Source organism: Notothenia coriiceps, unplaced genomic scaffold (genome assembly GCF_000735185.1).
Source record: "Notothenia coriiceps isolate Sejong01 unplaced genomic scaffold, NC01 NC01_scaffold00034377, whole genome shotgun sequence".
In the NCBI taxonomy this organism is placed as follows: domain Eukaryota; kingdom Metazoa; phylum Chordata; class Actinopteri; order Perciformes; family Nototheniidae; genus Notothenia; species Notothenia coriiceps.
In genome coordinates this window covers 225,481-235,778 of record NW_011367078.1, presented here as the reverse complement: position 1 = coordinate 235,778, position 10,298 = coordinate 225,481, and positions in this window count along the sequence as shown.

Genomic DNA, 10,298 nt, shown 5'->3' with positions numbered 1-10,298 from the left:
GTTCCGGGTAACGAATGACATCATGCGGTACCCGAAGAATCAATGGACAGTGACGTATCTCCAACGAGGCGTTTTGGGGAGGTATTTTCTGTGTTAGAGTTTTACTCGCTACAGGGTGTACTTTGAGGGTTTTGACTCTGCACACCGTTTACATGCATAAAAACCTTCATAACACACAAGGGGACGGGTAATAACCTGGAAAAGCATGACATGGGACCTTTAATACAGCTAGTTCACCTCGGAGGTAACACGCCTACACACCTACTTGTTAACACAGATGGAGGGAGGAGATATAGAAAGAAAGAGAGAGGAGAGATTAAGTGGAAGACAGTCTGTTGCTGTGATGGATGGATTAATGAAAGCATTATTGATTGTCTCACTGGTTGACTGTCTGGTCCCTAACTGGTTGGGTTGGTGTCTGACTGAAGGACGTTTAAACATCCGTCCATCTCACAACACACTCCAAAATCTATACTCTGCGTAAAGCCCATTCAACTCTGCTGAAGGTGGAAATCTTTCAAATGGATTGCAAATATAGTTAAAGTAATTTCCTAGAGAAGATGGGATCTGTAGTCTGTCGTCAGATGTTACCCACTCAAGACTAAATAACCCATTTGTTTGGCACTATTTTCAGCTGTGGATCTATACAACTATTGTTATGTTCTATGCCTTTTGTACGTGCATATTTTCAGCAGCATTTGGATTGGCTCATTGATGTTTTTTAACATATTTTGTCCAACCATAGAGCTTTTATGTCCAGGAGGAATAGGATGAATCAGGATTTAGCTTCACAGACAAAGCTGTTATTAGGATAGGATGGGATGTCAGAAGGGCAATAGAATAATACAGAGCACCAGACTTATATTTAAGGTTATACATAAATGTTACAACACCATATCTATATCCAAAAACACAAGCACAAGAAACCCATTTCCTTTCTTCGATCAAGACATTTTACAGCATCGGTGAAAGTGAAGAATGGAGGAAGATGAAGAGAAGAAACTGAAACGATTTCTCACTGTCTGATTCTGCTCCAGACAAATGTTCAATCTTCTTCTCTGTCTTGTTTTCTTCTTTATACTTTTTGGGTATTTCCCCCTATTTCATCTCACCAGGGAAATGCAGCCCCCTTTTTCAATATGGCCGACACTAACTTCAAGGATCTAAGTATTGGATTTAACTTTTTAATGCTATTATAAAACACCTGTGCTTATATAATGTACTTAAAGGGCCCATGTCATGCTTTTCAGGTTATTACCCGTCCCCTTGTGTGTCATGAAGGTTTTTCTGCATGTAAACGGTCTGCAGAGTCACAAACCCTCAAAGTACACCCTGTAGTGACTAAAACTCTAACACAGGAAAGACCTGTCTATGCTGCCCCAGAATGCCTCATTGGAGATTTCTCTTTTTCCATTGTTTTCTTCCTGGGTTCTCTGACGTGTGAACACCCAAATCAACCACAAAGGACCGGATTGGCCCAAATGGACCAATCCATGGAGCACCTCACACACCAGGATCCCTTGGCTAACTAACAGGGAGTCCCCATAGAGCTCCCTGAACGCTGGTAATAGACGAGTTGGGATGGCGGAGAAATACTCTCCGCAGACCCATTCTCACAGCGGTATAAACCTTTTTCTTACTCAATATCAAGCCACACTTATTGTTTTTACTTCGGCTGTGAGTGTTTGTGTGTGCTCAGGATGAGTTTCGCTGTGTCTCGCTGTATCGCCGACCCGGAAACCACACTAGTAAGCCAGCTCACTGTCGTAACCAAAGAGAGTCGTAGAGACACATTCATACAAGAAGTGGTCCATCTAGTGAAGGACAAGGATCTTTACTGAACACGCTCCGGAGACGGGAGGGCACTCGATCCCAGCAACAACTAGCCCGTGCAACGCTCGGGGNACGCTTAAAATATTACGGTCAAATGTAAACTGTGTGCAGGACAGAAAGCAGACATTTTTGACAGGCATCTTTATTGTAGCCTCAACAATCAAGTGGACAATGCTTTCTGTCCTGCACACAGTTTACATTTGACCGTAATATTTTAAGCGTCCTTTATCCCCACAAATTGAAAATAGTGTTTATATCTCCAAGTTGTAAATGCGCTGCTGCTCTCGCTGATACTTGCATCTGCCATTGTGTGTGTGTGTGCTGGTGGTGGGCGTTGCCGTCTGTGTGTCTGTGTGTCTGTGTGTGTGTGTTAGCAAGTGTTTGTGTGTCTGTGTATTTTACCCAAAAGGCAAGACCCGCCCAACTCTGTTTCTGATTGGCTTACCCTGAAATGTTACCCCGCGTTAACCAATCATCACTCCTCTCTGGTTACTTTCACTTTTCCATGGTACTGTGAGAGGACATCGCTGTATTCGCCTGTAAGTTACATCCGCAGGGAGATTCGGTTCAGTTGGATCACATAATGTAACGCACCAACGCACCCATTTAAATCACAGTAACTATAACGGCGTTACTGAATGGGGTTAGGTACTAGTAACGTTAGTTACCACAAAAGGTAGTTGCGTTACAGTAACACGTTAGTTTGTAACGCGTCAGTCCCAACACTGCTAATAGCCACTGTGCTTCTGTGTAATTGGCCATTTGTGGGAAGAAAAATCATTAGGGTTACGGCGTTATGTGTCAACGTTGGTTCTACTACAGTACAACGTGCTGGCTACTGCATGGCTAAAAAATATGAATGAAATCATTGTAATACTTTATTTTCCTTTTTTAAGGTGAGTTCTTCCCTGCAGCTGCCACTACTCATGGGAGACTCTGTGTTTCATGAGACAACTTCTGTTGTGATATGTTGTTACATAAATAGTTGACTTGTCATGTTCACTCTTGCTGATTTCTTTGGAGAACAAATTAAAGGCATGAGAGAGCAGACTGTTTTAATTCCAGGAATAATTTAGACCAATTAGACGTGGAGCTGTACACAAAGCAAAAACTGTATGCCCATGATAGACAAGAGTATCTTCACCTCTAAACCTCCACAAATACTTTAATCTACATTATCCTTCTTTATTTCTGTCTCTATTCACTTGTTTTGTCACAACTAATCTCTCTTAGTCTGTGCCTGCTACCTAATTCTCCTTCCCTCTTCACTTTCTGTCTCTTTCACTGTATTTCTGTCAGATTACATCATAGACTTCCCTGACCATCTGTCCCCCCCAAACCAGGCTTTTAAACATTCATTTAAACCCTTCAACTTTATCCAGCAGCTCCCTGCACCTAAAAAAAGAAAGAAAAGGAAATTGAATCTTGTAAGGCTTGGGGGATTTTAAGTATTCTGCAAGAGTTTTTTTCGCAAGTCCTGTAAGAGACAGAAATACCTTTAAAGGGCCCATGTCATGGCCATTTCTACTGATCATATTTCCATTGTTGAGGTCTACTAGAATAGATTTTTAAATTGTGCAATTTTCCAAAATCACATTGGTTTCTCACAGCATCTCTGTATAGTATGTGTATTCACTCTCTGTGCTAAACGGCTTGTTGGAGCTCCCCCCCCCTCCCTGTGAGCCCAGTGTAATCTGATTGGTCGGGACGTTGCGAGGCTCGTTGCGAGGCTCGTTGCTGCTCGCCGCTGCTGCGAGGAGCGGACAGGTTTCCGGATCGGCGATACAGCGAGAACAAGCGAAACTCATCCTGAGCACACACAAACACTCGCAGCCAAAGTAAAAACAATAAGTGTTGCTTGATATTGAGTAAGAAAAAGGTTTGTACCGCTGTGAGAATGGGTCTGCGGAGAGCATTTCTCCGCCATCCCAACCCAACTCGTATATTATCAGCGTTCAGGGAGCTCTATGCAAGTCAATGGGACTCCCTGTTAGTTAGCCAAGGGATCCTGGTGTGTGAGGTGCTCCATGGATTGGTCCATTTGGGCCAATCCGGTCCTTTGTGGTTGATTTGGGTGTTCACACGTCAGAGAACCCAGGAAGAAAACAATGGAAAAAGAGAAATCTCCAATGAGGCATTCTGGGGCAGCATAGACAGGTCTTTCCTGTGTTAGAGNATCATAGACACCAGAGTACGTCGACCGACTAAGTCATTACTCACTGGGCTGTCCATATTTTATTTGTATAAATAAATAGCAGGCGCTTAGATGGGTGAACCCTAGGTCAGCCGGACCACACCGGCTTGGCAGATAGACTATCTCTTGACATCGTCTATGCTGGCAATAGCAGGAGCACACCGACCGTCGGACTCACATAATTCTAGCGTACACCATCCCGGTATCCCACCTCCAATAATGGTATGTCAAAGGATTTGTGTTCCGGGAAACTTATTTCGTCGTCTCAGTATTGGTTATCGCGTCATCGGAGTCCGTTGGACGTGAGTAGTATGTGAGATTATCTTTATGGGACTTACTTTTTAATTTATGGTCAAGGATTATCCAAAATCTGGAGATAAAGCACAGGGGTGGTAAAGAACCGCCCGCCGTGACCGCGGGACGGTTACCTCGGGCGCGGTCGAACGGACTTAACTTCCGCACAAAAAAAAAACCAAAATTAAACTTTTTTTATATATAATCGTGGTTTAACGTTGACTTCGATTTAGATAGATGCGGCAGTGAAAAGTGTACGACGAGCAAAATGATTTTGCGGGACATGACACTAAATCAGGTTACAACGGTACAAAGTCGACAGGTGACGAAACCGCATAAGTGTAAGAGGAGAGCGACAAAGAACTTCCCAGCCGAGACCCGAGCCGAGCCCGAGCCGAAGGGGTTTGTTTAGACGGTAATAACGGGCACGAAAGAAGCTGCGCCAAAAGATTTAAACAAATAATAATAAAAAAATGTGGCGTTCGGGCGATAGCAGTGCCGCTCTTCCTTATGTGTGTCCGGGACCGGGGTCTCACCCTGCCGACGCCGCTGCGACTGTGTTTCATCCTCACGGTAAGATTTTTATCCGCGTGTCTACACACCGTCGTCCCATGGCGCGCAATAACTTGATGTCATAACTTAAAGTGTCTTTTGTTGCTACTTTGCGGGTCGCGTTCTATCGAGATTAACTCAACCCGACTTTTCTTTCTGTCCCTTCTACATTCAACCAAATAAGTCATTAATCGAAGTCCTTTAACCCTACAAGACCAGATGATGTGGGAACAACTACCACTCTCGATTACGGTCCCTAAACGGATCGAAACTACGATGGCGTAAATACAAACGTCGGCATACGAGTTGTTTAAACGGTGAATTTTTACATAGCGAGTTGTTGTACAGTACTGATCGTCTGACGAACCAAATTACAATCTGAGTGTGTTATCGCAGATATACTAGGCATTGTGCCTAAACGGAAGTAAGCTTCTAGGGTACTCAGACTCAGGACGGGAGTCGTATCCGTCCTACGTCCACTCTCTTTCGTCGTCGGTCGTCGTGTCCCAACGCGTCCCATACATATACCACACAGTCGCACTACAATTTACATAGTCGTCGTCTTTCCTTCTGCACAACAAATGTACTATTCTTCCCCTTCAGGAGAGGGGGAGGAAAAAAGAGGCTCCGTCCTCCGTGTATTATTCTTATATTATTATATAGAGTCGTTATTCATTTGTTTTAAAGCTCAATAAATAACAAAGAAGACCTTTGACCGGCACTTTTCTAATTTTGTCCGGAAGATTTCAACTTTAACGGACATGTTGACCGGCGAAAGCCCACCTCTACTGCTAAATCCAGTGCGGAGAATAAACAGAAGGGCAACCATGGAAACCATGCATGGCGAGAAGTCTTCCTCGCTCCTTTTGGTGTATTTTGTGGCAGAAGTACAGCGCCACTTACAGGCCAGGCATATGTACTACAGTGTCTCCAGTGGTTCGAGCTGTCTCGCGTGGATGGACACGTTTCTGGTGCCTATTGCGAGTGGACGGAAGACTTTTGATAACGATTTCGTTGTGTTTCCGTTATCGTCCTTGTGTGGCTGCAGCCTAATATGGGCACACGCACATGCACACGCACACACACACACACGCACACGCACACACACACACACCACTTTTTAGTGTTATCTCCTCTTCTACACTCTGAGCATTGTGTTTGTCACAGAACTTTGGCAGACAATTTTGTGCACAACATCTTTGTATGCTTCCTGTCCTTTATTCACAGTTTGATTATGAGTGCCCACAACCTTCATTGTTTCTTAACTCCCAAATGGAGAGGGAGGCGTAAACCTAATCTACTGCTAGATGATGTCCCTCATTTGAGTCACAATGCCTTATTTTCAGGCTGCAGCTAAGACCCCATTTAAACGGGAACGCAAACGCATACGAAACGCAAACGAACCGAATACGACATCAAAAAAAGTCTTCCGTCACACGAGACCGCTCGGAAGTGCTGGAGACGCTGTATTACATATGCTGGGCCTGTAAGTGGCGCTGTACTCCCGCCACAAAATACACCAAAAGCAGCGAAGAAGACCCCCGAGCATGGTTGCCATGGTTGCCCTTCTGTTTATTCTCCGCGGTGGATTTAGCAACATGTAGTTCATGTAATTCTCCATGTCCACTTGTTGCTGATGATTGTGGTAGAGGAGCTGTATATGTTGCACTAACATCTGTAGCGTAGCAGTAGCTACTGACCATGCTACAGCAGTGAGCAGCAGAGGTGGGGCTATGGCTTCATCGTGATCAGGAAAATTATCATATAGGATGTACACACGGAGCCGTTTGGCCCCCCAGTGCGTTCCGTCCGCAGATCTATCCACCTTGGGACCCGTTATCGTTTTAGGGGTCCGTTTCCGCGTTTCCGTTACGGCCTCGTGTGAACGAACGGGCTATACGAAAGAGAAAAGTAGCAGATACAACCGTTTTCGTTCCCGTGTAAACAGCACATAAATCACAATCAAGATGGCTCCTTACCATCCTTTGTCCTGCAGGAGGGCCAAATGGAGTAACACTACAAAAGCTTGAAGTTAGTTTGATTTCAGACAGACAAGAAGTTAAAATTTCTGCAGCGAGGCCCTCTTGATTTCTTTAAAGCTACATTTTTGTTGCATTAACAAGACAAGTTGCTATGGGATCTATGTCAGTTGTCGTAATATCAGTCATGATTAATGTGTACTTCCCTCAAGTGTTACTGCCTCTATACTAACTACCAAATAAGAGCGTAAAATACCAACAGATATTCAATTTTGACATCTTTGTCCACAGTTTTTTACAATTCACCCCTCTCCTCTCCTCCACCCTTCACTCCCATGTTCTCTCACATGTGGAAAGCATTATATACTGTCTGGTGGAGAGGGAGAGCAAACATCCCAGGCGGAGACTGAGAGCCTCTCGGTCGGTGTAGGGGGGGTGGAGGCTGTTGGGATCTGCATGGCCGTGACTCTCTCTCGCTCACTCTATTTCTCCCTCTCTCGCCCTTTTGGCCACGATATTATTTGGACAAAAGGGGGTCTTGTTATTTCAGTACCTCAGCACCCGATAGCTGACAGGCTTCACCCTCCCACCACATTGGACGAGACCTTGGTTGAATGAGGCAGAGGAAGATAAAGAAAGTGCATTTAAAGGCTTTTGGTACATTTGGTGTGAATAATATCTACAGCATCAGTAGATGTGAGTTTAATACAATCTCTGCTCCTCCCTCTCTATGGAGTACATTACATTTGGTAGCTTGGGAAAGTGCTATGACTTTCCCGACCATCTTTTAAAAACTTGTTGGGATTTTGGGATTTTGATGAATGTTTTTAGATCTCTTTCCCCTTTTGCCTTTTCTTGCAGCCTTTCTATTGCTAAAGAGACTGATCAATATGTTGATGCCCTTAGCTAAGTTAAATAATTAATGTTAAATAAAAAGCTACTGCTCCTTTATAAATGGCGTACCTCATAAGGAAGGGGTGAAATAATTTCATGTGATGACTGAGAAATAGAATAAGGGCCTCTTTTTTTGAAAACATTTCCTTTTTTAATAAGTTTCTCCACATTGAAAAGCCATCATCTGCGGTCAATGTGACATATTTGTCCAAGGTCTTGGACTAAGATGTTGAAAAGCTTCCAAGTCTTTTCTTTACAGTATGTCTCAAAGCTGGATACCATTTCAGCTGAAACCACCACCACACCCTTACCGCTTAGATCAGGACCCACTAGATTACAATGTGCTTTGTTGAATCGTTGTAACTTTAAAAAAAATGTTGTTTGCCCATTGATAGAATAGAAAGCATATAAATGTTGGTACAACATAATATCATGTTACTTCATCAGATAGTGTGATTACTTACAGAAGATCCAATACTTTATTCAGTGTTACTCATACTGAAATCAGAAAAGTAGTAGTTCAGCATATCGGTATGAAAGTGGGGTACACATGGCCTTTCAGTGCTTCTGTAAAGCAGTGCGGCCTGGGATTTAGAAAACAAACGTGGTGCTGTTTTATCCATTACAGCTTAAGGTCACATTACCATGACAACCACGTTTTTATGAAGATATAAAAACTAGGAATCATTTCTGCATGTGGCAGCAATCCTTCCTATTCTTAATGTGCACATCAAGGTCTATAAGCACACAAATACACAGTATAGAAGATTTAAAATGGAGCGCAGTAGATCAAACCTTTGAGGTGCTGGCTGCAAACTCTCCGCACTAACTCTCAGTCTGTGGGCCGGGGCTTTGGAGCCGTTGCCTGGGGTTGTCCTTTAGTCCAATTCAAGTGAATTAAATTGACCCCTGCCCCCTCTAAATGCAGCAGCTAGCAGTTGGCAGACACTGACGGCCGGTCATTGAATTAACAAACCTGCTCCACTGGATTGAAATAGAGATGCACTTCATTAGCAAGGGTTTGGTTTCTCTATGGCCATGATCTAGACATGTAGAGATCCACATTAGCCATGTCTCCTCATATTTAACCCCTGCTTTTTTCTTTTTTCATTGCGGCATTGTCCAAGTGCAGGATTTTCTTGGCACAAGTTGTCCATTCAACAAGCTTTAATATGTTGGGGTTTTTTGAATTTGATATAAGATATTGAACTGGAAAATATGTTGGAATATCTATTTCTTAACAAAATGTAAGGTGACGTGATTCCAAAATCTTTTGGTAATTGGCAGGATTATATTGTAAATTGCTTTTATTTTGGCCAAATACAATCCTGGCACAACATTTTCATCATCCCATGGTTAGCCATGGATTTGGCAACAACACTGATGAGAGATACAGAGCCAATACAATAAAGTTGGATCCAGAGAATGAAGCAACATCTCACACTATAGAGAACCACAGTGACGCGTCCTAAAACCCGGATGTAAACTCCTTCCGGTTCCTTCTTCAAAAACCAATGCAATTTCTCCATAGGATTTTGGAAAATAGCTTGAAATAAGGTCTGTGGTTGACACACATTTAAGAAACGGATCACGTTTTGTTCAGCCGGATAATATCCACATGTCTACACTACTTTTAAAATGTTCTAATCATAAATATAGTCGCCAGAAGCAAAATGCTAACGTTATGCTATAAACGAACTACAACAGGGTCGCTACTTCAACCTCACCAGTGTTGGGCAAGTTACTTTTAAAAAGTAACTAGTAATAGTTATAGTTACTGCTCTCAAAAAAGTAACTAGTTACTTTATTAGTTACTAAATTATAAAAGTAACTAGTAACAAGTTACTTTACTTTAATAATACAAATACAAGTTTTTGTGTTGTTCTGTGTGGCACAGTAAGAGAAAAGACAACTCCCCACATGTACATTAGTTAGGTTTTTCAGGAGATTGGCATTACTGTTATTCGATGTGGACAATGCTTTCTGTCCTGCATATAGTTTACATGTTACCGTAATATTTGTTGCGTCCTTTATCCCCAAAAATTGAAAATAGTGGTTATATTTCCAAGTTGCAAATGCGCTGCTGCTCTCGCTGATACTTGCATCTGCCATTGTGTGTGTGTGTGTGTGTGTGTGTGTGTGTGTGTGTGTGTGTGTGTGTGTGTGTGTGTGTGTGTGTGTGTGTGTGTGTGTGTGTGTGTGTGTGTGTGTGTGTGTGTGTGTGTGTGTGTGTGTGTGTGTGTGTGTTCCCCATAAGGCAAGACCCGCCCAACTCTGTCTCTGATTGGCTTACCCTGAAATGTTACCCCGCGTTAACCAATCACTCCTCTCTGGTTACTTTCACTTTTCCATGGTACTGTGAGAGGACATCGCTGTATACGCCTGTAAGTTACATCCGCAGGGAGATTCGGTTCAGTTCCATCACATAATGTAACGCAGTAACGCACCCATTTAAATCTAAATTACTTAATGTAACTTTGTAACGCGTTAGTCCCAACACTGCTTATTTGTAACATCTTCAGAAACTACCTTTCCAACTCCTCAACAGTTGC